At 43.4% G+C, this 26,312-nt stretch overlaps 1 protein-coding gene across 6 annotated transcripts in view; it reads left to right on the top strand.

Moving 5' to 3' along the window:
* ZHX3 (zinc fingers and homeoboxes 3) overlaps nucleotides 1-26,312 on the top strand; it is a 125,248-nt gene that overhangs the window by 9,556 nt on the left and 89,380 nt on the right. The window contains exon 1 of one of the 6 annotated variants that reach the window (XM_072801031.1): nucleotides 12,718-12,761. The exons of 3 other annotated variants lie outside the window; for them this stretch is intronic. The gene's annotated coding sequence lies outside the window, so the exon portion shown is untranslated. Of the gene's footprint in view, nucleotides 1-12,717; nucleotides 12,762-13,070; nucleotides 13,224-26,312 lie in introns of those variants that run through there. 2 more of the 6 variants (XM_072801030.1, XM_072801035.1) reach the window with 2 other exon arrangements.

The following is a 26,312-nucleotide window of genomic DNA, read 5'->3' as shown; positions in this document are numbered from 1 at the left end:
CATTTCTCATGTATATATTTTAAGCAGAATTGCTGGGTTATAGGTATTCCTATGCTTAACTTAAAAAAAAAAAAAGCCAAACTGTTTCCCAAAATTATTATACAAACACACTCTTCCTGATAATATATGAGAGTTCCCCTTGTGCATTTACCAACAGTTCTCACCAGCAACTGGTATTATCAGACTTTGTACTTTAGCCATCTGGTGGGTTTGCAATAGGTGTTCTCTCCAGTTCATTTCCCTGATTACTGATGAAGCTAAACACCTTTCATACATTAATTGACCATTTGGATTTTCTTTGTGTGGAGCCAAGACCCTGTTCTTGCCCATTTTCCCATTGCTCTGTATTTTTCATTATTTGTAGTAGTTTTTTTGGTATATTCTGGATATAAATCCTTTGCCAGATATGTACATTGTTTTTTTTTTTTAAAGATTATTTATTTATTTATTCATAGAGACACAGCCAGAGAGAGAGAGAGAGGCAGAGACACAGGCAGAGGGAGGAGCAGGCTCCATGCAGGGAGCCTGATGTGGGACTCGATCCCGGGTCTCCAGGATCACGCCCTGGGCTGCAGGCGGCGCTAAACCGCTGCGCCACCGGGGCTGCCCAGATATGTACATTGTTAATCTTTCTTCCCTTTGGCTAATGAAGTTTCTTGATGAACAGAAGTTCTTAACTGTAAAGAAGTCCAATTTATCAGTCTCTCACTTGTGGTTAGTGCTTTTTCTGTCTAATTTAAGAAAATTTTTCCTCCCTTGATGTCATAAAGATGTTGTATGTTATCTTCTAAAGACTTATTGGTTTACCTTTCATATTTTAGTCCATAATATAGCAGAAATTGGGTTTTGAGTAGGGTGTACAATGGGATTTCCAATGTCATTTTTCCCATATGGGAATTCAATTGACTCAACACTATTTATTCAAAAGATCATTTCTCCATACTGTTTTGCAATGCTATCTCTAACATTAATCTGTTTGATGGGCGGGGTCTCTCTTCTGTTCATTGGTTTTTGTCTACTCTTATGCCAACACCAGTCTGTCTTAATTATTAGAGCTTTATTATAAGTTTTGTTAGCTGTTAGAATAAGTCCTCTCCAACTTATATTTCTTCAAGAGTACTTTAGCTGTTCTTGGCCTTCTTCGGTTTCATATAAATTTTATGTTAGAATGATCTTGTTAAGTGCCATGTAAAAATCAACTGGGATTGCTTTGAATCTATAGACCATGTGAAGAGAATGACAGCTTTACAGTATTGAGTCTTCCAATCTATTAAGATGCTATCTCTCTCCATTATTCACTTATTTATGGTCTATTAAAATTTATAGGCCTTCTTCATGGTTTTCTCCATAGAGATCATACATATCTTTTGTTAGATCCATTTATAGGTACTTTGTATTTTTTTGCTACTTCAAAACTATTTTGACTATTTTTTAGAAAAACAATTTTCTGACATTTGCTGGAATACAGAAGTAAGGTTGACTTTGATAAGTTGATTTTGCAACCTGGAAAAGGGCCTTCAATCAGAACCTAACCATAGTGTCACCCTGATGTCAGACTGCCAGCCTCCAAAATGGGGGAAAATAATTCCATTGTTTATAAACTACTCTTTGTGATGTTTTTTGTTACAGCAGCCAACTGACAGCAGCCAACTGAGATAATTTATTGGTTCTTAAAGTTTATTTGAGACTCCTAGGGTTTTCCACCTACACAAAAATGTCATCTTTTAAGAAAGACAGTTTTACTTTTTTCTTTCCTATCTTTATGACTTTTTTCTTTTTTCTTGCCTTATTGCCCTGGCTAGGATATCTTGTAAAATGTTGATGGGAGGTGGTGATAATTGAATATTCTTGCTCTGTTCCTGATCTGAAAGGAAAATGCTCTCTATTTTACCATTAAGAATGATGTTGGCTCTAGCTTTTTCCCCTGTATCTCCTATATCAGATTGAGGAAATTGTCTTCCATCTTTAGGTTATTAAGAGTTTTTGCTGTGGATAAGTGCTGAATTTTGTCAAATGCTTTTTTAGCATCTATTCAGATAATCAAGTTATTTTTCCCTTTTATTCTGTTAATGTGGTTGGTTGATTTTTAAATGTTAAACTAATTTGCATTCCTGAGATAACCTCCATTGGTTATGACTTATCCTTTTAATTTGTTGCTGTATTTGATTTGCTGACATTTTGTTTAGGATTGTTGTATTGTTGGTTATGAGAGATAGTCTATATTTTTTCTTGTCATGTTCTTGCCAGGTTTTGGTGGTACAATTATGTTGACCTTATAAAATACTTTGGGAGTGTTCCCTCTATTTTCTGAGAGAATTTGTATAAGTTTGTATAAATTAGGTATTCTTATTTAAAATCTTAGCTAGACGGGATCCCTGGGTGGCGCAGCGGTTTGGCGCCTGCCTTTGGCCCAGGGCGCGATCCTGGAGACCCAGGATCGAATCCCACATCAGGCTCCCGGTGCATGGAGCCTGCTTCTCCCTCTGCCTATGTCTCTGCCTCTCTCTCTCTCTCTGTGACTATCATAAATAAATAAAAATTAAAAAAAAAATAAAATAAAATAAAATCTTAGCTAGAATATTTTTACTTTTATCTTTTAGCCTATATGTCTTCATATTAAAATGTCATAAATATCATATAGAATCTTGTATTTTGTTTAAATTTTCCCTGTTGATCTTTCTCTTTTTGTTACAATCTTGAGCCCACTTATATTTAACATAATTACAGATATGGCTACAAACCATTTACATCTGTAATCCTGTTGCTTCTTTTTGTCCTACCTGGGTTTTGTTCCCATTTTCCTTTTTTTTTTTTTTTTTTCTTTCTTCTCTTGGATCAGCCAAGTATTTTTTATTATTCTATTTTATCTTACCCTTTAGATTTTTCAACATTGTGGTAAAATAAACACAACATTTGCCATCATAACTATTTCTAAGTGTACAAGTTCACTAGTCTTAAGTACATTCACATGTTTGTGCAACCAGTTTCCAGAACTGTTTTCATCTTGCAACACTGAAAACTTAAAAAATGTTACTAAACAATAATTTCCTATTCATCTGTCCTTTCAGTCCCTGGCAATCATCATTCTGCTGTTTCTATAGAGTTAACTATTCCAGGTACTTCATATAAATGGAGTCATACAGCATTTGTTCTTTTGTGACTGGCTTATTTCACATAGCATTATGTCCTCAAGGGTCATCTATATTGTAGCATGTGTTAGAATTTTCTCCCCTCCTTTTTTTTTTTTTTTTTTTTTTTTGAGAAAGTGTGTGTGCACGTGCATGCACATGGTGGGGGGGGAGGGGAAGAGGGAGAGGAAGACAGAGAGGATCTTAAGCACACTCCATGCCCAGCACAGAGCCCAATATGGGGCTCCCTTTCATACCCCTGATATCATGACCTGAGCCCAAAGCAAGAGTTGGTGCTTAACCAACTAAGCCATTTAGGCACCCTGAGAATTTTCTCCCTTTTTAAGCCTGAATAATATTCTTTTTTTTTTTTTTAAGATTGATTTATTTGAAAGAGAGACAAAGAGTATGTGTGAGCATGTGTGTGAGTGGGTGGGGGGCAGAGGGAGAGGGAGAAGGAGAGAAGCAGACTTCCTGTTGAGCATATAGCCCAAAATGCCACTGGATCTCACAACCCTGAAATCATCACCTGAGCCAAAATCAAGAGCTGGCTGCTTAACGGCCTGAGCCACTCAGGTACTTCAAGGCTGAATAGTAGTCTATTGTGTGTATATACCACATTTTGTTTTTCCATTCATCCATCAATAGACATTTGGGTTGCTTCCACCTTTTGGCTATTGTGAATGTACTGCTATGAATAAGGGTATACAGATGTGGGTTTGAATTTCTGCTTTCAGTTCTTTTGGATCTATACCTAGAAGTAGAACTTCTGGATCATATGGTAGTTCTATGTTTAATTTTTTTGAGGAACCATCATACTGTTTTCCACAGCAGCTGCACTATTTTATATTCCCACAAATAACACACAAGTGTTCCAATTTCTTTGCAACTACTCCAACATCTGTTTTTTTCTTTCTTTTCTTTTTTGGATAATAACCATCCTAATGATTGTGAAGTGGTATCTCATGATTTTTATTTGTCTAAGCTTGGCTTTTTATCTCCATGAATGCAGTGTGTTTGGCTGTTTTTGGTCTTTGATAATTTCCTGTTTTTGGAGTCATCATGAGTCTGTTTCTTTGTTGTTTTACTTATTTCCTCTTGTGGTATCTTGTCGTCTTATAGGCCTGGCTGTATTTGTGCATTAGGCATTGCAGTGCATTTAACAAATTGTTGTAAAAACTATTTTTAAGGTTAGAATGATGTGAACTTCTTCCAAAGAGATTTTCTTTAAAAATATATTTGATTGATTGATTGAGAGAGCATGAGCAGGAGGGACAGAAGGGAGAGGGAGAGAGAAAAATCAGAAGCAGATTCTGCTCTAAGTGCAGAGCCTGACATGGGGTTTGATCTCATGACCCTGAGGTCTTGACCTGAGCCAAAATCAAGAGTCAGTCGCTTAACAGACTGAGCCACCCAGGTGCCCCCCCAAGAGATTTTTCCCCCCAGGCTCTAGGAGCACTAATAGTTTAGTTTCCTTTTGCTCTGTATTCAGAGTTTGACATTATCTAGTCCACTCAGATGACTTGAAACCATCTGTGAAATGGATGGAACACTTCCAATTCACATCTTAAGTTAAAGAAAGCTCTTTAGGATCCTAGATTACAGCAAAGTGTCAAGAATCTTGTTGGCTCAGGGCTTGAATGTCACACTGAAGAATCTGGAGAAGGGATGGGCAGTTGCTGGTCAATCTGCTTCGTCGGGGGGGGGGGGGGAAGCATATTGCATCTTAGTTCTGTGGTCCAGTGTAGGGAAAATGAGGAAGGAATGCTGAGCCCGACTGGGCTAGGGATACAGAACCAGTCAGAGAGATGGTCTGTCCTCACTGAGGTGGTATAAGGCAAGGGGTCTACCATGTGGAGTATAGCAGGAGAAAAGCCATGACTGCAGAGAAGCTACAGGTCATAGTTCACCTGTGCCAGAAACAGGTTCTCTTCTCTGGTTCTGGGCAACCTTTTTGGCCAGTGATCCTTCCAAGCTAGCCAATGACCACTTGTGTAGTCTTGGCTGAGCTTAAACACCCTAAACAGCTTCATGAGTGTTCTCTCTGGGTCTATTCTGAGCCCTCCATTTTGGTCTTCACCCAGCATATTGTCCCTACTCACATCACTTCAGTAAAGCCTCATTGCTCTTAGGATATGACTTAAATTATTACCATGACCTTCAAGGCTGTACATGATCTGGCCACCTCTCCAGCCTTATCTCCTCCAATTATCTGTCTCATTGTACATTTTTGCTCTTCTTTGATTAAACCACGATGTATCTGTGATGACCCCAGGGCCTATGCATGTGCTGTTCCCTCTATAGGGAGTATTCTTTTTTCCCCTATTTGTCTAGTGTTATGGACTAAATGTACGTATTCACCCAAAATGTGTGGCTGTATTTGGAATATGACAGTAATTAAGATTAAATGAGGTCATAAGGGTAGGACCCTGATCCAATAGAATTAGTGTCCTTGTAAGAAGAGACACACCAGAGAGCTTACTTTCCCTCTTTTCCTGTGCACAAATACCGAGGAAAGGTCATATGAGGACATAGCAAGAAAGCAGCCATCTGCAAGCCAGGAAGATAGTTCTCACCAAAAACCAAATTGGCTGGGACTTTGATGTTGGACTTCCAGCCTCAAGAACTGTGAGAAAATTTATTTCTGTTGTTTAAACCACCTGGTCTATGGTATTTTGCTATGGTAGCCCGAGCAGACTAATACATCTAATTTAACCCCTATTTTTCTCTTTAGATTTCACACCAACTATTTCCCTAAATATTCTTGAGCCAAAACCTCCTATTAGTGGATCTCATGGTACCATGCCCTGTGTGAAATTTATGTTTTTGATTATTTGACCAATGCCTGCCTTACTTTTTTTTTTTTTTTTAAGATTTTATTTATTTATTCGTGAGAGACAGAGCGAGAGAGAGAAGCGGAGACACAGGCAGAAGGAGAAGCAGGCTCCATGCAGGGAGCCTGACGCGGGACTCAATCCCAGGTCTCCACGATCCCACGCTGGGCCGAAAGCAGGCGCTAAACTGCTGAACCACCCAGGCTGCCCAGTCTGCTTTACTTACCAGACTGTAAGCTACATGAAGGTCTCTGGTTTATTCAGGACTGTGTACTTGGGACCTAATATGGGGCCAGGTGGATAGTAGGTGCACAATACACTTTTTTGGGGGAAAAAGTGGGGACAGGCAATGCCTTGAGCTGAGCTGCTGGACATTCAAACTCATCACTGGTCCAGCAGAAACTGTATACTTTTATTTAAAGATTTTATTCATGAGAGAGAGAGAGAGAGAGAGAGAGAGAGAGAGAGAGAGAGAAGCAGAGACACAGGCAGAGGGAGAAGCAGGCTCCATGCAAGGAGCCCGATGTGGGATTGGATCCTGGATCCCAGGATCACGCCCTGAGCTGAAGGCAAATGCTCAACTGCTGAGCCACCCAGGCATCCCGAAATTGTATATTTATAATCAAGATGTGACAATAGGCCTCAGGATCCTGCCCATCATGTCTGGCTCAGGTCCTGGGCTGGGCCGGACCAGCTGAACCCCAGTTATAGAGGCAGGCAGAAGACTGGCTCTGCAATCAGGACTCACCATTGTATTTTTCTTACAGTGTTCTCTTGAGGAAGTCATAACTTTATAAATACTCTTATACACACAATTTTACTCCCTCCACCCACTCCCACAAACCAGTTCCTTCTTAATCTCAGAAACTTGTGAAACACTGGCCCACTCAGGATGCAGAAACTACATCACTAATTTGAACAAAGAACATTGAATATGCAGAATTACTAACTAATGAAAGGTGGTTAGTGATCAACAGGGTCAAAAGAGAGCTCCAAAGAATATAGACATAGTAATTGTAGATAGCACCTACTATCTCTAGGGCCAAGACAATGTGCCCAAGGAGAGAATACATTTGCAAGTGCCTCTCTGTCAACCCCAAGGTAAGATTTGGGCCTTGTTGGAGAGAGCAGGAATTCAGCCCAATGGACGGTAGAGAAGTTTGATGGATGACCATAGGCAATAGGTCAAAGCTGGCCATCCAGGTAGCAGAAAAGCTTACTGGAGGGTGAGTGCCACTGGGTCTCCCATAGATCACTGGCAACCATGTGCTATAGGAGCCAGAAGAGCAGAGTGGAATCTGGAAGGTTCTGATTCAGGAAGCCCCTTATGCTTCTATGTTTTTGTATTTCTCCAACATTCTCTACTGACAAAGCCTAACCTTGTGCCACTGGCAAAAGGGAAATGTTTGCAGAATTCAGCTCCGGTATCACAGGGCAAGCCAAAGAAGGGTGGCTTTAGAGCCGAGAGGCAATAAGTTAGTACAACTGGATTCAGAACCTTTCTTTAAAAAATTGACTGGACATCCTTTTTAACCTTTGAGTCCTTTTATAATGCATCACATAGCATGTTAATAGTATCATGGAGCATCTCATTCAATTGTTATAGGTACATCAGGGGTTTAAGTAAGTTACTCAAGTTCACATAGCAAGTGAGGAAGACAGGATTTAAGCCCAGGAGTTTCAAATTTAAATCCTACTTACATACTGCATTAAACTGACTCCTGGATTCTTCCACTCCAGACTTTATAAATGCACATAAAGCTTCATGGAAAGTGATAGAACTCTATGAAATGAACTATGTGCTGTTAAGTTTGGGGGTCTGTTGCTATCCTGGTTCTATAGGATTCTTCTCTTTTGAATCCTTGGTTCTCAGCTTGTTACTGTTCCTTTTCTGTGCTCTGCCTGCATTGTGATACCTTGTTCTAGAAAAGAAGCTGGCATATAAATCACAGAATTTTCAGCTTCTCTTCCTGTGATTGTTCAAAGTTCAGAGATCTTCCCCCTTGTGATTCTATAGTGCTGGCTACTGCTCAGAGCTGTGCAGTGAATAAGATAGAATAGCCATAGATGGAGTGCTTTTGGTTTCGAGTACTAGAAAACCTAACTCAAATTAGAATCAATAATACAGGGAATTTATTGATTTACCTGACTTTACTGGTTCAGGTAAGCCTTGATTAGCACCCCAACTCTGTTTCTTTTTATTCTACTTTTCCCTATTCCATGTGTCAGCTTCATCTTTAGGCTGGCTCTCTTCATGGTTGTAAAATAGTTGCCAGTATCAAATGGTTTCTCACTGACATCCAAAGACACAGGATTTTATTCAATTATTGTGATGAGGCAAATATTGGATACTGATAGATGTAGATCTGGGTAATAGGTCTATTCCTGAAGCACAGGAATACAGTACAAAGTAGATGAGATTAATTCACACTTAGCACAGACTCCACACTCACATGTGGGAAATGGGGTCTATCCCACCCAAACTGCCTCAGTATTGTACAATGGGCAGTGGGATACACTGGATGTTAGAAGGTACATCTGTAGGGCTAGGCTAGGTTTTACTGTGGTAGCAAACAAACCCCAATCTTATACAGCAAGGTTTATTTCTTCCTCACACTACATGTGTACTATGAGTCTCCTGAGGTGGGGGCGGGGGAGGACACACTATTTATTGTCATCTCCTTTTAGGACCCAGAATAATGGAGCTATCACCATCTTCTGTATTGTCTATTGTTCCTGAGGGGGAGTATACAAAATTGCCCACTAGATCTTAAACTTTAGGCCTACATCTATTCCCACATTATTGACCCAAGCAAGTGGCATGGCCACTCCTGACTCCAAGCTGTGAGGAAGTACAATCCTATCATGTGCGTGGGAAACACACCAGAAATATTTGGTGGCGAGCATTAAATGTCCACTACCACAGGGAGCCATCAGAATACCCACAACAGAGGGCTTATGGAGACCACCCCAGTACTCACATTCTGTGTGACTGTCAAATATCTCCCAGGTGTTTTGCCATTCAGTGGAATTCATGGTTCTGCGAGTAACTTCTATTAAAATATCTCAACTCAACATCATTCCCGTGTGTGTGTGTGTGGTCTTGATCCACAGGGGCTGGTTCCTGGTAAGCTACATGACCTGTAAGCTGGCCATGATTATTCTGAGGGAGGCAGGGAGGGGAGGCACCTGAGATAAGTTGGGTCAATAAGAGCCTCTTCTCTGAGATTTGGGGATTAGGAATTTTTAGTCTCTGTAGTTGGATTGTATCATGTACTTGGGAGTAGTTGGTAGACCTATCCTTCCACTGTATTACCTGGAAGGAGAGAAAACAAGTTTGTGGGGAGAGTCTTACTGGCACCCCTTGCTCTGCTTCCAACCCATCCAGAAGTCTATCTGGATTCTTGTTGGCCTGAGAGACCCATCCCTTTGACCCCTAAAAAGCCCTAAGATAAATTCTCCCTTATTTTTCTTTAACTGCCCTCAGGGGTTACTGGTGCTCATAGCCAGCAGACTCTTACTGATACATGCTCTTTGCCTCTAGACCCTGACACAAAAAAAGGGGTCACAGGTGTAGTCTATTCCAGTAAAATAGAAATCAGGTGGCAATTTTAGTGCATCAGCTATACTTCTGGCAGTTTCTTTCCTGCTTGAGAAAACTCATCAGAATGAGTGAAGTTTAGGTGATATTATTATAGGGATCACCTGGAATCTGCTTCGGTTATTTTTTTTTAAAGATTTTATTTATTTATTCATGAGAGACACAGAGAGAGAGGCAGAGACACAGGCAGAGGAAGAAGCAGGCTCCATGGAGGGAGCCCGACGTGGGACTCGATCTCAGGTCTCCAGGATCACACCCCAGGCTGCAGGCAGCACTAAACCGCTGCGCCACCAGGGCTGCCCTTCAATTATTTTTTTAAAGGAAAATAATTTGTCTCCTTGAGTAAATATTAAGTGCATGCTGTTTGCTCTGCCTGGAGTCCTCTCCTCATCAACTCTTTAGACTCAACTCGTGTCGGCTCCTGTGGGAAGACTTTCTACACACTCCTATATCGTATTAATTATGTCCTCCTTTCTACTTCCCAAAGCAGGTAGTGCATTCATGTAGTGTTACATACATATTTTCTTCCAGAAGTACTTCTTTGCATGTCTGTCTCATTTGAAATTCTGAGTTCCTTGGTGGTTGGGAGAATGCCTTGTTTACCTTCACATCCCACAGTACCTAGATTGGAGTAGGCGCTCAAAAAGCTTGCTGAGTAAATGAAGTTAAATTTGAGCAACATATTCCATATATACTGTTATTAATTCAAGAAATATATCCTGAGTCTCTAACAGTGTCAGGCCATGTTCCAGATACTGCAGATGAGCAACACAAGTCCTTGCCCTCAGAACATTACGGATGATATTCAGGTCATAAGGGCTATAAGGATAAGTAGAGCAGGATGAGGGGAGAGAGGATGATGGGAGTGGTGGGACTTGATATTTTAGTAGAATGGTCTGGGTAAGTCTGAGGAGGTGACTTCTGAAAATTTTGAAATTTGGAGTAAGGGCACATGCCTTTCAGTACCCTGGGGTTTGAAACATCAAATGCACAGTCTTGCGGGAGGAGTGAGCCTGCATGTTCTAGAAGCAGAAAGGAGGCTAGTGTGGCTGGAATGGGGTGAAGGGATAGAGTACAAGGAGACACAGTTAAAGAAGGGGAGGAGTGTTGGGGAGGGGTCGCAATAGGCTCTTTGAGATCCTTGACAAAAAGATTTTGATTTTTGCTCTGAGATGGGAAGGAATTGGAGTAAGCTTTACAGAAGGGGGGGAGGGAGATGTTTTGCCTTGAATTTTAACAGAATTCCTCTGGCTTCTTGAGAACAAGCTCTCCGAGAGCAGGGTGGAATCAGAGGACAAGTAGAATCTGTTCACTGCCATATTCCAGGAAAAAGATGATGAGGGCTCAAATGAGGATATTTTTAAAAATTTATTTATTCATGAGAGACACAGACTGAGAGAGAGGGTCAGAGACACAGGTAGAGGGAGAAGCAGGCTGCCTGTAGGGAGCTGGAAGCGGGACCAGATCCTGGATCCTGCATCCTGGGATAACGACCTGAGCCAAAGGCAGGCACTCAACCATTGAGCCACCTAAGCATCCCTCAAATGAGGGTATTTTAAAGGTATTTGTTATTGAATTACATGTCGAATATGAGGATAGGAAAAGAGAAGTTGAGGATGACTTCAAGGTTTGGCTGGAGCCTCTAGAAGGATGGAATTGACGTTGATTGAGGTGGAGAAGACTGAAAGGGACAAATTGAGGAGCAAGTTCCAGAGTTTGGCTTTGGACATGTCAAGTGTGACATATTGTGCCCACTCTCTTTTATTTATATATACATATATAAAATGTTTTCACTATTTTTCAGAGTCTGAAGGTTAAAATTCAATCTGAAGTTAAAGTCAGCTTTATTTGTTGAACACCAGGCACTGTGCAGAAAGCTTCATGGGTGCTGTCATTCAAATCTTTCAATCGGTTCTACTGGCTTAATTACTAATATTTTCATTGCTCTTTTATGGATTAAAGATTAAATGGCATGTCCAAAGTCACTCAGCCAAGGATTAATCTGTCAATATAATGCAGATCCGGGATGCCAAGGGATGTCAGGCTGCAGAGCTCTTGCTGTTTATTAATCACTGGATTCTAAAGGTGGGGATCACTTTCTGAGCATATATGCCATAGACATGGGCTCCATGACAACACAGGACCCTGGGACGTGTGACCCCCCCCCCCCCCAAAAAAAATTCAGAAAAGGGCCCACCGCCATCCCAGGTGTTACACGTGACACAATGGAAGCTGTGAAGAAAGAACAGCATTAGTGTACCTTCAGAGTCTGATGCTTACAAGTTCTCAAATACCTGAGGATTTTTTTTAAAAAGGTTTTATTTATTTATTCATGAGAAACACAGAGAAAGAGAGAGAGGGAGAAGTGGGCTCCCTGCGGGGAGCCTGATGCAGGACTCGATCCCACGGCCCCGGGATCACGACCTGGGCCAAAGGAAGATGCTCAACCGCCGAGCCACCAGGCATCCCTCAAGTACCTGAAGATTTCATCTTAAAAAGCCATCAGAAGTTGCTGATGTTTAGAAATAGCAGGGATTAAAAACTGCAGTGGAGCAATTGGTTGGACGAGAGAAGAGCCAACCCTCGGGCGATGCTTGTTGGGCAACACCACAGGGAGAGGGGCCAGGCAAGGGACCAGGATCCCTGCCCTGCCTGCATCCTTTCCAAAGGGTAGCCGTGGGTGACCTTCCTTAGGTGGGCCTCCAGGAGGGCCAGGATACGGAGCACAAAAGCCGGGGCCCCTGGGGCCGCGGCCCCGCCCCCTGCGCCCTCCTCCCCCCCCCCTCCGGCTTCCACGCGGGGAGACGCGGGACGGCGCCTGCGCATGCGCCGGGCGAGGTCCGCTCTCCGCGACGTCAGGGGGCTCGCGCCCGCGTGAGGCCCCGCCCCCCGGGCGGCAGCGGCGACCTGGGCGGGGGGCCCCGGGCCCCGCCCCCAGCCGAGCCGAGCGGGGCCGAGCCGAGCGGGGCCGAGCCGCGCCGAGCGGCCCCGAGCGCGGCCGAGCCGAGCCGAGCCGAGCGGCCCGGAGTCGGTTGGTGCAGCTGCGTCCCCGCCGCCCAGCAGTCCGCGGCTCCGGCGCCGCCGCCGCCGCCGCCGCCTCCTCCGCGGGGCCCGCGCCGCCCGCCCGCCCGCCCGCCCGCCGGGAGGGAGGGAGGGAGGCCCGGCCGCGGGCGCCGCCGCCGCCGCCGCCGCTGCCAGGTGAGCGCCCGCCGCGGCCCGCCGGCCCCGCGCGCCCCCGCCGTGTCAGTCCCCGTGTGCGTGCGTGTGTGTCCCCCCGCCCGCCAGCCCCCGCGTGCGCCAGCCCCCGCCGCGCCCCTCCCGCGCGCTGCCCCGTCTCTCTGTCAGCCGCCAGCGCCCCCTTGCGCGCAGGCCCCGCCCCTTCCCCCCGAAGCCCCGCCCCCGCCCATCTGTCAGCGCCCCCCCCCCCCCCGCCGCTGCCCCGGGGCTCGCCGTGGACCCTGCGGGCCGGGAGGGCGGGGATGCCCGCGGCGCCCCTCCTCGGCCCCGCTCCCCGGGCAGCGTCCGTCCGCGAGGAGGCAGCGGAGCCGGGACTGCAGCCTCGCTCGGGGCGCCCCGGGCCCCCCGGAGGCCGGCCGCGCCGAGGGAGCGGAGCTTGGGGTTTCCATCCCGAGGAGCCCGTCGGAAGTGCTCGTGCAGCGGGTGGGATGGGGAGCCTCGGTGGGAAGCGTTAGGCAGCCCGAGTCCCTCCGAGTCGCGCGGCTTGCATTTCTGAGCAGTGATTGCGCTGGGCTGGTGCCCCGGGAGAGGCTGCTGCGGGGAGGGGCGGGGAGGGGAGGTGGACGGGGACGAGGACGGGGACGGGGAGCACGGACGGCAGCCTCCTTTCTGTTTTTATCTGTGTCATGTGGGCACGTAGTATTTATTCACGAGACCCTATGCATCTTGGGCTTGCAGAGAGGCGTCGGTCGCGCCGCGTGTGAATGCTCCTGTAGGTTGTTGTCTCGACGTTCTTTATTTGTAGCAAACTTAGCATCGCGGTATTTCAAAACTAAGAGAAAAAATGCGTCCCCAAACACTTGGTATCCTGCCGGGTAGTTCTCAACCACGGGGAAAGAGCCAAAAGCGCACTTCATTAGCTGGAACAACTTATTCGGGCTTAATTCGTTTCTAAGAGACATACAGTGGAAAAATCCAGAAGCGGCAAAGTAGTATCAAAAAGGAGTCTTAGGAAATTAATGAAAGGGCCCTTCTATTGCCGCCCTGGAAAGATGGTATCAAAGTTGCTGTGGAGGACACAGCTACTATGTAATGATAAACATATTAACCAAGTTGGTTTTGTGACCTTGATACGTTGAGCAGCGCTTGATTTGCACAGTGCTTCTTTAATAGGCAAACACGGCATGGGAGTGGGGTAACTTTGGGAGAAAATGTTCCCCGCGTCTTGTTTTGTTTTCATATTTAAGATTTTCAACTAGGGCAGTCTCCTGGTAGGAGTGTTCTGTTTAGTTTAGACATAACATTTAAAAAAAAATCACAAAAGTAATTCATGTTTAAAGCAGAAAGCTAGAAAAACAAAGAAAGGCTTGAGGGGGAAAAAAAAAACCACCCATAATTCCACAAATGATAGGGAACCACAATTAGGTATTTATCCTCTTATTCTTTTTTTTATCCTTTTAATCTCTTGTTCTTATGCATAAGTATTTTTTTCTTACAGAAATGCTACCATACTAGGAGATTGTTTTATTATATACTTTTTTCCCCAATTTATAAGTGGATTATATAGAATCTTATAGATTATGTATGCCTCGTACATAAAGGCATGAGAGGAGGATGATGGATGTAGGGATTCAGTGGTGATTATACATAATTCTTTGCTTAATCTGATTTGCAACTTGAAATGGCTCTGTAGCCCGAGGTATTGTCTCCTCTTCTATAGATGTATAGTTACCCTATTTATTACTCATAAAACTTGTGTATGAGTAAGAACTTATGTTATCTTTGTGATACTTTTAAAAAATAAATTGGATCCTCTGCTTAGAGCGATATAATAGCTTCTCGTCTTAAAGTAAAATCTGAATTCCTTGCCACGGCTGACTAGGCTGCCTCCCTGTCCTCACTTCCAGTTTTGCCAAACAGATATCTTTGCTATTCTTTAAAAAACTTTTAAACATATGCTAGCCTCCATGCCTTTGCATTTGCTGTTCCCTCTGCCTAGAGCTCTGTTCCCTGGATATCGTGGTTCTTGCCTCAGATGTAACCTTATCAGGTTTTTCTTGACCCCTTTGTGTAAAATACACCCACTCCCTTCTCCTCCTTAACTTTTTCTTCATAGCACTGACTCTCCTACTGATGAGTACATATTTATTTGTTGATTTATGTCTCTTCTCCCTCATTAACACAGAAGTGTGGCTTTTTTCACTGATGTGTCCTCAGGGCTCAGAAAAATCACCTGACACGTTATAGGTGCTTAGTATTTGTTGAATGAATGAGTGAATGAATGCTCATTATCCGTCGTTCCTGTGACCTTCCTGTAGCCTCCTAGGCTTTTTAGATAGGGCTGTCATGAAGTGAGATAACAACCCTTTAAAAGTCAAGATAGTCCTCTCCTTTACCTATCTGAGAAGAATTTTACAAGTGAGGCTTATAATCTTAAAAAGAATTGTAGTCTTGGGCAGCCCCGGTGGCTTAGCGGTTTTGGGCCACCTTCAGCCCAGGGCCTGATCCTGGAGATCCAGGATCAAGTCCCACATCGGGCTGCCTGCATGGAGCCTGTTTCTCCCTCTGCCTGTGTCTCTGCCTCTCTGTCTGTCTTTCTCTCTGTGTCTCTAATAAATAAATAAATAAAATCTTAAAAAAAAAAAGAATTGTAGTCTTGATTTAACTTGAACAATCGAGGGAAGAAACATTTTTGGCAAATGTTACTGGCTTTCTTTTTTATGCCTTATCCCTTGTGTCACATTGGAAATCTTTGAAAAGTATAAAGTATCCCAGTTATGTTTACAGCTGTGATTTCAATTTGGTAGTTCTTGGTGATAGTATAAGCCTCAAGAGCATAGTGAGTTTTTTTGTGTCAACAGATACCCAGAGATATAATTACAGCCTTAATGTGTTTTCATTTGAGGAGTAGCTGTTATATTTACTTATTTTCCTGGCAATTCTATCCTTTTCAACTCTTTGCTTATCAGTTTTTGGATGGCCTCACAGGTATGCTTAAGTTTTTTTTTTTTTTTTTTAACATTTTAAAGTAAATCCTTGATCTCTTGAGCATTTTACATCTCTCATGTGACTCTTGAACCATTTGAAAGTACCAGTTTCATCTTTCAGGATGAAATGATATCTGTAGTGAAATGTATAATTGCATTTTCATTATAAGGATGGGAAAAATTGTATCTTGGGGCAGAATTTTTACAGAAATGTGAGTGTAAGATTTTTTAAAAAGCTTGAATTTCAAGTAGACTACTTTTTAATGAGTTTTTGAAAAAAAATCCTTGTTTTTTGCTCATAAGGAAAAGGATTCTTTGTACACAATCCAAACAGAGACCTTCAAAACCATTTTTTCTTATGCCTCAAATATACAAGAACTTGGGGGGAAAATCGTAAATGAAAATTTTCTTTTTTTTTTTTAAAGATTTTTATTTTTTTGACAGAACAAGCATAAGCAGGGGGAACCGCAGGCAGAGGGAGAGGGAGAAACAGTGTCCTTGCAGAGCAGGGAGCCCGATGCAGGGCTCAATCCCAGGACCCTGGGATCATGACCTGAGCTGAAGGCAGATGCTTAACTGACTGAGCCACCCAGGTGCCCTGAAAATTTTCTTTTAAAGGCCTAAAGGGAATGCATTAATATTTTATTTTTATTTGTTCCATAGGCATTTATTGAGCATGTAATTGGGGCAGTTCTATGTGTTTTTGCACAGGCTACATGGCCATGATGACCATGTGCACTTTCAGATTATCAGCCTGATTTCTTATTATTTCTTCTCTTTTGTCACTTGGCTACCTCCTTTCTATCATCATATTCTCTCCCTACATGATCTCATCTATTCTCAGGACTTTAATACCCTTTGGGTGCTAACTTCTTCCCTTGATTAGACCTCGTTCTCCACCACTCTCTGGTTCTAGTTTTGCATTTTTACCCACTGCCTTCCTGCTGTCTCTTCTTGCTGCCCCACCATGATCTCAAACTCCAGAATGTCTCCTCTCAAACTTCCGGATTTATATTCCTCATTCCTGACTCCTGTCTTCCCTCTCTCCCAGCTTTCTCTACCCTCTGCCTTCCCTGTGTCCTTATTGTCCTCTCATTGCTTAAGCCAAACACCTGAAAATTGTCTTTCAGTCCATCAGGACAGCATGTTGGCCTAGGCTCCAGAATACCTCAAACCCTCCCTTCCCTCTGTCCTCCTAATCCAGCTGCGAGAATAGCCTGCCTATACCTGGCCTCCCAGCTTCCGCTCTTGCCTCCTTTTAACCACTGTCCCCATTGCGGCCAGAATGGATGCTACTAAAAAGCCAACCAGATCACGTCACCCCCTCGCAGTGGCTTCCTACGGCACTGGGACCCACACCACACTTCTTAATCTGAGGTGCTCGGCCTCTGTCTCTCCAGCCTCTGCTCCTTGCTCAACTGTTCTTCTGTCAGGTAGGAACTGACAATGTGCCAGTTCTCCTCCTCTTCTGTACAGGCTCTTCCCTTTGCCTGGCACCCGCCCCTTCTCATAGAAAGATCCTTCTCAAGCATTTGCTCTCAGCTAAAATGTCCCTTTTCAGAGGGTCTTTTCCCGATCACCCCTCCCACAGTTGCCTCCTCCCTGATGTCCCCTCCTAATGTGTGTGCGTTTCCTGCCTAGTGTTTCACCACAATTCCAAGTATCTCATTTATGCGTTGCCTTTATCATCTACTCTCCCAGGAGACTGCAAGACTGCTGAAGGCCGAGACTGCCTTGGCCTGTTTACGGTACGGTCCTGGCACCCAGTGCTCTGCCTTAAATCCAGTGGGTGCAGGTCCTTAAGACCTTTTGAATAATAGTTTTTGTAACAGCTAACCTTTTTCGAGACTTACTCTGTGCCAGGTCCATTGCTAAATGTGATCACGCATGATCTTTAAATCTCTGGGAAAACTAACTAAGGTGGCAGTGATTATTACATTATCATTTCTGCTTTCTAGTTGAAAAACATGATCTAAGAGGAATAAATTTTAAAGCTATACAGCTAAGAAAGTGATGGAGCTAGGATTTGAATCTATTTGATCTGACTGTTGAAACTTCCTCCTACTCATTATTGCCTTCTCATGCGAATGTAAGGGTATATGAATGTGAAATAGGCCATAATAGTAACGTGATGGTTCCAAGCATATACTGGGGTATAAGAATTGGATTAGGGTGCTGTATTTCTTGGGAAGTTTCTGTTAAAAACCCACTATGCCAAAGCATGTAGATAGATTAGTTTGAGTTCTGTTTTCATTTTACCTTTGTGGACTTCTAGCTGTAAGCCTTTGGGCAAATTACTTAACATGTCTAAGTCTGTTTTTTTCAGCTGTAAATGGAGAAAAATAATAGTTCTTATCTCACAGGGTCATTGTGAGTAGCATAATTATACACATAAAACAATGAATGTTAACTGTTAATATAAGGAGGGAAAAAATGCTCAGAAAAGACTTGTAGCCCCATCAACAAATGAGAGTTTGAGTAAAAGTGAAAGACTATAACCAACAATATTGTTTCATTTACTCTGCTTTTGAATTTATAAAAATGATCAGGGAATTAAGTATTTGGCTTATGATTTATAATCATTCTGTTGATATTTGGCAACTTTATGTTTGGATTCAAACTTGTTAAATGCTTGAGGTAAGAGTTTTCTTGTTTTTAAACTCCTTTCCATCTTAAGAAAAAGTCTCAGGGTAGAGAGATCTTTTGAGAGGCTGGCCATTTTTGAGAGTCTGGCTAGTTTTTTGTCTTTCATCAGAAAGATACTAGGGGTGCCCGGGTGTGGCTCAGTTGATTAAGCGTCTGACTCTTGGTTTCAGCTTGGGTCATGATCTCAGGGTTGTGAGGTTGAGCCCCACGTTGGGCTCTGCACTCAGTGGGGAGTCCGCTTAAGGTTCTCTCTTCTCCCTTTCCCTCTGTCCCTCCCTACCCTTTCTAAAATAAATAAGTAAAATCTTAAAAAGAAATATCAGGGCGCAGCTGAATTTTCTGGTGGAATGGCTTAGGATCAGGTGCTATTTTGGTGGCTTACAACAACTCTATGAGGTAGAGGGTGAGGTTTGTCTGCTAAGACTAAGTGGGAAGAGGTCAGAGGGAAATCAAGGAGATTTGACATATAATCAAGGTCAGGAAGAGTGAACTTGGGGCAATGTCCGTTATTTCCTGACACTATACAAGGCTCTGTTGAGGTAGGGGACTATGGGTCTAGGGCTAGGGTATCAGTAGCATTCAGCTGCCTGGTTTTAGGAGCACAGAAAGCATATGGTTGGATTGCCAGAGTTGTGGTTTGCTGGCAGAAGGACAGTGGAGCAGAGGATCTGAGGGTATTAGTCAGGGAGTGATTAACATGACAGGTAAGAGTTTTCAGGTTGGATGAGGGAGAGAAAAGGACCAGAAGTGTTGGTGAAGTCACAGAGTGGGTGTATTGGAGTGATGGAGTAAGAGGAGGTTATGGTTAGACAGGGATATTGGAGTAGAAGATTTCAGAACTGGAGTAGTTAATTACTGGACATGATGGGCTCCTGGATTTTGCTACAGACATGAATGGTTAAGATGAAGTGAACTCAGTGAAGACGAGTAAAGTCAAGGAAGACAACCAACTGAGAGGCTGGAGAGTTGTTTGGGTCATCCATGTGTCAGAAAACCCATCATGGAGATGGCAGGACATTTAGGGTGGAGAGAAAGAAGGTGTGCCAAGTCTGCCTTTACCAGCAAGAGAAGAGGTATTGGTGGCCAGCCTGCAGGAGCCTCAGAAGATCAGGGGATTTTGCCTGAGGGCAGTAGAAGAACAACGACCTGGCAACTTCATTGGTTGCAAGGTCTCTCTGGAAGGAGTTGGCCTTGGGCCAGATTCATTATGCTTCGGACGGAATCCCAATTCAAGTGAGCAGCATGCAGGGCATGTTGGATATGTTTCTAAACTTGGTCATGAAAATCATCTGAGGGTGTGTTTTTTAAAAATACAGATTTCCGGGCCCCATTCTGGACCCACTGGATTAGAATTTATAGGAGAGAGGACTGAGAATGTATATTTTAAACTCTCCCTCCGCCACACACATACCTGCTCTTTATGATCAGACAGGTTTGGGAAATACAGCTGTAGTGTTTAAGATTGTGCGATCTGGAAGCCGACTGCCTGAGTGTAAAGGAGGTGAGGCTGGTAGGAGTGAGCCTTAGCCCACGACTCTTAATAGCTTAGCTTTCCAGGTCCGCCTGATAGCAGAAACAGTGAATTAAGGGCCCCACCACTGGAGGCAAGCATACCGACCATAGCAAGAAGAGACAGCTGGAGATGACAGAGATGGAAAACTGTACAAAAATAATTCAAAGTATAGCAGTTTGGGGGACATTCACTGTAGAAGAAGCAGTCCTGTTTGCCTCAGGGGTCCTCGAATACATTAATTAATCATAATTGTCCTGTTCAACAGGAATAGGTCAGGTTGTGGTGTGGTTAGTTCTGAAGGCTGAGAAGGAGGTAGTGCAGCTCAGAAAGTTTTCTGCCTTAAGCTATCATGATATAGTGCTTCAGTTAACCTTAAAATCAACTTATGTGACACATTTCTGTCTCTGAAGATATGAGACTAAAACATTTACTCAAGGACAAGCTCAAGACGAGTGGTGATTATCCCCTGTATACACGATTAGATACTTAATATCATGGTGGTGGCAGCCCTACCATTCATTCTGTTTTTTCACCAAGAAAGTACTCTTCCTTCTAGTGACAAGGAAGAGGAATCCTGCAAAAGAATAGCTGCTGGGAGGGAACTTGGAGTTAGCCATTCTTGGCTGACCATTTAGAATCCCCTGTTGGTAGTAAAGGAGGTTTGAGTTTGAGTTGCAGTGTTTAGAATATTTAAACTTTACTTCCAGGCTGGTTTATCATAGCCAAACACTAAAGCTGCAGGGAAAGAATGTTGTCAGCCCTGCTAGGAGTGGTTGCTATGGACCTTGAGCCTAAAACTTGATTTGCTCTATCATGTGTTCCATTTCTTATTTCCTTTTAGAACGGCTGGTACTGAGAAGCCTGGCTTTCACACTGCTGAACTGGGCGCCAAACATGGCATAGCATCTTGGTTATATTCCTGTCACTTAGTACATCCTTCCACTTACTGCCTCATTTCCTTGGTGAACTACAGGGAGCTTCTTGAATGCCCATCTTGAGATCTAGAAAATGTGGCAATGGAGGTTTTAGTAATGCCAATTTAACCAGAACTTTCCATTTGCAAGTTGAGATTTTTAAAAAGTAATTCCATTTAGAAAAAAAATAGAAATTGAAAATATTTTTCCCTTTAGAAACACATTTAAAGCTGAGAAACATTAAGCAGAGGCCAATGAGTTTTTTAACACCACACTTATCTGCCCTACAGAACTTAGAAACCCCTGAATTCTGTTGTATTATACCGTATTATGAAGGTTCTGCTGTATTATGGTGTTCTTTTTGTTTTTTTTATAAGATTTCATTTATTCATGAGACACAGAGAGAGAGAGAGAGAGAGAGAGAGAGAGAGAGACAGGCAGAGACACAGGCAGAGGGAGAAGCAGGCTCCCTGCAATGAGCCCAGTGTGGGACTCGATCCCGGGACTCCAGGATCAGGCCCTGGACTGAAGGCAGCGCTAAACCGCTGAGCCACCCAGGCTGCCCTGTGGTGTTCTTTATAATATTTCAATCACTAAATGTACTCTGTTTGTGAAGTGTTTATGTGCCTACTGTGAACTAGGCACCATGGGGTTAAAAAAGGTCTCTGTTCTCAAACGTTTTTAAAAAGACAAGATGCATTTAAATCTGTAACCTCAAGCAGACTATGCTGCCTGCTGCAAAGGAGGTATAATCAAAATGTAGGATCACAGACGAAAGAGAGGTTATTTCTGGTGGTAAGTGGAAGTGGTGAGAAGGGATGGGAGGGTGCTTTCAGGGAGTGTTGTCTTCAGACAGGATCTTGAAGGTTGGGTTGAATCTGGAACTGCTACATTTGATACTCTGTTTACTAAGGCATCATTTATTTTAGCAAGACTATGAAGATACTTTGGTGACTTATGAATTAACTTTCAATCATCCAGAATGCCTCACTCCTTCATTATTTTGGATTAACTTGTCTTTGTAATTAAGTACAAAGTATGAAGGGATGTATAGTGGAGAAGGGCTTTTATGGAAGCCCTTAAAAACAATCTTTGAGGCAGCCCAGGTGGCTCAGCGGTTTAGTGCCGCCTTCAGCCCAGGGTGTGATCCTGGAGACCCGGGATCGAGTCCCATGTCAGGCCCCCTGTATGGAGCCTGCTTCTCCATCTGCCTGTGTTTCTGCCTCTCTCTCTGTGTCTCTCATGAATTAATAAATAAAATCTTAAAAAAAAAACAACAATCTTAGGATCATAGTGGATGTCTCAAATTCCAAAAGAATTGGAAATACAGCGCTATAGTAGTGAATACAAAACCAGAGTGATAATGGAAGGTATATGCTTAAGTATATGGTTTAGGATTTAGAGGAAGAAGGAACTCTAAGTGATGTTGGTGAGGACTTTATAGGAAAGGAATAGACTGCCACGTTAGGAGACTTCTGAATACTCACAGTCTCATTTCTGAGTGTCTTTTTCAGGCAGGGATGCCTTTGGCAATGAAGGCAGGAGAGCCCCACGGGCTGGGGGCGTAATAAACAGAAGGAGGCCGGTGCCTCCTCATTCTCCCTTGTTCTAGCATGGCTAAGCACAGAGGGTTTTGCAGAATGGCTCTACCCAGTCCAGGCCTCTGTGTCTTTTTTTTTCTGGGCTTGGCCTGCCTCAAAGTTACATATTTCTGCCACAGAGTGAATGCTTTTTGGCTGACGTGTGTCTGTCTGGGTGAATCCTCATTCCTTTGGCAAACCCATTTCTTGCCATGGTAGGTTAGCTACAACTGGACCATTGTGCCACCCTTGCAAATGGTCATTGTTGGGTCTGAGACCTTACAGTCAGTTTTTCCTTTCCCACATAAGACTGAATTTTCACTCTTCTTGCCTGGTCAGTTCAACAGTTAATTTTCCAGGAAGCTGAAAATATACCATTTGTGCTGAAATGGGGCCCTGGCTCAGAATTCTGATCTTTTTGGAAATCAGTATAAACAGTTTTGAAAAAATCAGTATATACTGATTTGAAAAAAAATAGTATTTTCCTTGTTTATTCCTGATAATCCCAGCAGCTTTTTCTTTTTTAAAAATATTTATGTATTTATTTATTTATTCATGAGAGACAGAGAGAGAGAGAGAGGGAGGCAGAGACACAGGTAGAGGGAGAAGCAGGCTCCATGCAGGGAGCCTGACATGGGACTCGATCCCAGGTCTCCAGGATCATGCCCTGGGCCAAAGGCAGCGCTAAACCACTGAGCCACCCAGGCTGCCCGCCAGTAGCATTTTAAAAGCTATTTTTGGCAATGCTGTACACTCCATTTTATCATGCAGGTGACTAAAGCAACTCTAAGAAAATAAATTCTGTCACTCACCAATAATGTACTTATTTTGTGCCTACTATGTATCAGGTTCTATGGTAGATAGCAGTGGGGAGCAGTCAGACATGGTCTTTCTCTGGCCTCCTGCTGCTTACAGTCTGGGAGAATCCATGGCTGGGAAGCCACAATAGAGATATAGGTGCTAGAGGCTTGGAGGCAGAAAGGCTTGGTGTACAGTTCTGCTTTTGCCCTTTACCAATTATATGACTTTAGGCTTTTGACTCTATTTTCAGTCAACTGTAATAAAAAAAATCTTTTAACAGGGTTTATAAGAGTTTTATCATAAATGATACTACATAGAAAAGAGCTTTGAGAAGGTCAAGTTACTATATATATAGCAAATATAGGTGGGGTAATCAGCCCCTGCGTTGTCTAGTAGGAATGGCTAACAGAGGGTTTCCACTGCTCTGTGGCTTCAGAGAATGCCATGTACTTCAGAGAATCTGCAAATACAACACTGGGACTTTTACTAATATTTCATTAATTTTTATGCTTTTATTTTATTTTTTTAAGATTTTATTTATTCATTAATGAAAGACATACAGAGAGAGAGAGAGGCAGAGACACAGGCAGAGGGAGAAGCAGGCTCCATGCAGGGAGCCTGACGTGTGGGACTTGATCACGGGTCCCAGGATCACACCCTGGGCTGAAGGCAGCGCTAAACTGCTGAGCCACCCGGGCTGCCTTATACTTTTAAATAATAAGAAAACCAGCTGGGTTTTTGGTGCCTGGTGTTAATATAGGCTACTTAGTCATCCCTAACAAGCTGTAGATTTAATACCTACTGGCATCATTTCAGGAAACAGTGCTTCTAGATGTTTACTATCTAACCAGAAATTTATTACTCCAGCAAAGGATGTGTGATTATGCTAACTAGTCTAATACCATGGACTTACACAGTAGGAAGACAGAGGTTTCTCTGAACAATAATTATAATAAAATAAAAGTATCCTTTGTGAATTGTAAAAGATATCTCTAGTTTTTACAGATTTAGGTATCTCAAGAGTTTTGAACTGCACGCTTCCTTTTCGTCTGACCTCCTACTGTTTAGGGGCCGTCTTCCTGCATACCGCTGAAGAACTAAGACTTTTCATTGCAGGGATTTTCTGTAGTAACCTAGACAAGACCTTATTCTTTTGGAACCTCAATTTAGTTGTAAAATGTGCCTTTTCTCTGCCATGTCGACTTCACAGGGTTGTTGGGACATTCAGGCAGAGGATTGGAATGGATGTGCCTGTGTCTGTGATGGTTCTCATTTAGTCATAAGTATGGTGGTCAGTTAATTCTGGCAAATGAATACCATGGAAGGACCATGTTTTGATTTATAGTACAGCCTTATTCAAGTTTCCCGATTCTTCTCATTAAAATTCAGTGCCGTCCACATCTTTCAGTTTCATTCTCACTTAATAGCATTTCACTTTATGCCTGGCTAGCCATTCACCAACATTTACTGAGCAGGCAATGTGTCAGGCATTGCATAGCATGCTGGGGATGTAGAGGCAAGAGGGCCAGACCTGCTTGCCTATTTGACAGGGGAATGAGCCCAAGACTACAGCATTAATTCTTGCTTGAATTTCCAGCCTGCTGGCCTTCCCTACAGATTTCAGACTTGCCAGTTCCTACAGTTGTATGAACCAGTTCTTTAAATCTCTAAATGTGTGTGTGTGTGTGTGTATGCTTAACATATATACACACATGAATCCTACTGGGTCTGTTTCTCTGGAGAACCCAGGCTGATATAGTACTTAACAAATGCTCTCATTATTGATGCAGAAAGAAGAACAAGTGTGGTAAACAAAATGCTTTCTGTAGTTTTAGCTGTGTTGAGTTTGAGGTGCCCATGGAATCCACATGCAGATACCTGCAGGCCAATGTAGTGAAGTCTAGGAGAACTCACATGAGTGGTCTGCACTGCAGATATATAAGTTTGGAAGTTACCAGTTTGTAGCTGGCAGTCGAAGCTATGTTTGTGGATGATTTCAAACATAAGTATGTTAAGGTAAGAGGAGGTATCAAGATGGAATCCCAGGAGACACTGACATGTAGAGGGGAGGAAGAGGAGCCAGTAAAGGAAGCCAAGAAGAAAGAGTAGACAGGAGGATAACCAGGAGAGAATGGGGTTGTTGAAATCAAGACAGGGGAGAATTTTTCTTTTATTTCCTTCCTTCCTTCCTTCCTTCCTTCCTTCCTTCCTTCCTTCCTTCCTTCCTTCCATCCATCCATCCATCCATCCATCCATCCATGAGAGACACAGAGGCAGAGAGAGGCAGAGGGAGAAGGAGGCTCCCCACTGAGCAGGGAACCCGATGCAGGACTCAATCTCAGGATCCTGGGATCACGACCTGAGCCAAAGGCAGATGCTCAACCACCGAGCCACCCAGGTGCCCCAAGACAGGGGAGAATTTCAAGGAGGGAGTGCAGCACTGTTAAGTGCCTCAAGATCAGGAGAAATGTTGCTATATGTCTGTTGAACTTAGCTCCTAGGAGGTATTGTCAGAAGTGATTGTTTCAGTGTCATGATGTATCACAGTGGGTGGAACAGAGGATCGTGGAGGTGAAGTGGAGATGTATGTCTGCTGCTCCTCTTTCTTCAGAGCTCACTTCTGAAGTGTGATGCTAAGAAGGGATGGTGGGAAGGGATGATTTTAGGATAAGAGGGGCCCTCGCATGTTTAGAGGCTGAAGAGATGGAACTAGAAGAGAGGAAGAAAGCAGAGATTCAAGGGAGAGAAAGGACAAATGGTCACTCAAATGCTCCTCCAAGGGTAGATGGTCAGTAAAGTTGCCAGAGGGGGAACGCCTCTTTCACTTTGGAAAGAGGAAAAGCTACTTAGGGATACAGATATGTCTACAGCAGGTAGGAGACTAGAAGTTTTGCCCTCATCAAATCTTCCGTGTTTGCAGAGTGGACCTTTGGCAACAGCTGAGCCAGGATGAGCTGGTGCAGTAAGATCTCTGCAGATGGCAGTGAAGGTATAAAGTTGTTCTGTGGGGCTCAAAGTAGAGGCTGGTGATTGCTCCCATTGTCTGTTGAGTGAAAGCTTTGCCCCCGGAGTCTGGTGTTTGTCCAGTCCTCCAGAGCCTGCTTTTAACTAGTTCTGCCAGCCTGCCTGTC

Source organism: Canis lupus, chromosome 26 (genome assembly GCF_048164855.1).
Source record: "Canis lupus baileyi chromosome 26, mCanLup2.hap1, whole genome shotgun sequence".
NCBI lineage: Eukaryota > Metazoa > Chordata > Mammalia > Carnivora > Canidae > Canis > Canis lupus.
The sequence above is the reverse complement of the archived record's forward strand: the minus strand, read 5'-3'. Positions and strand labels throughout refer to the sequence as shown.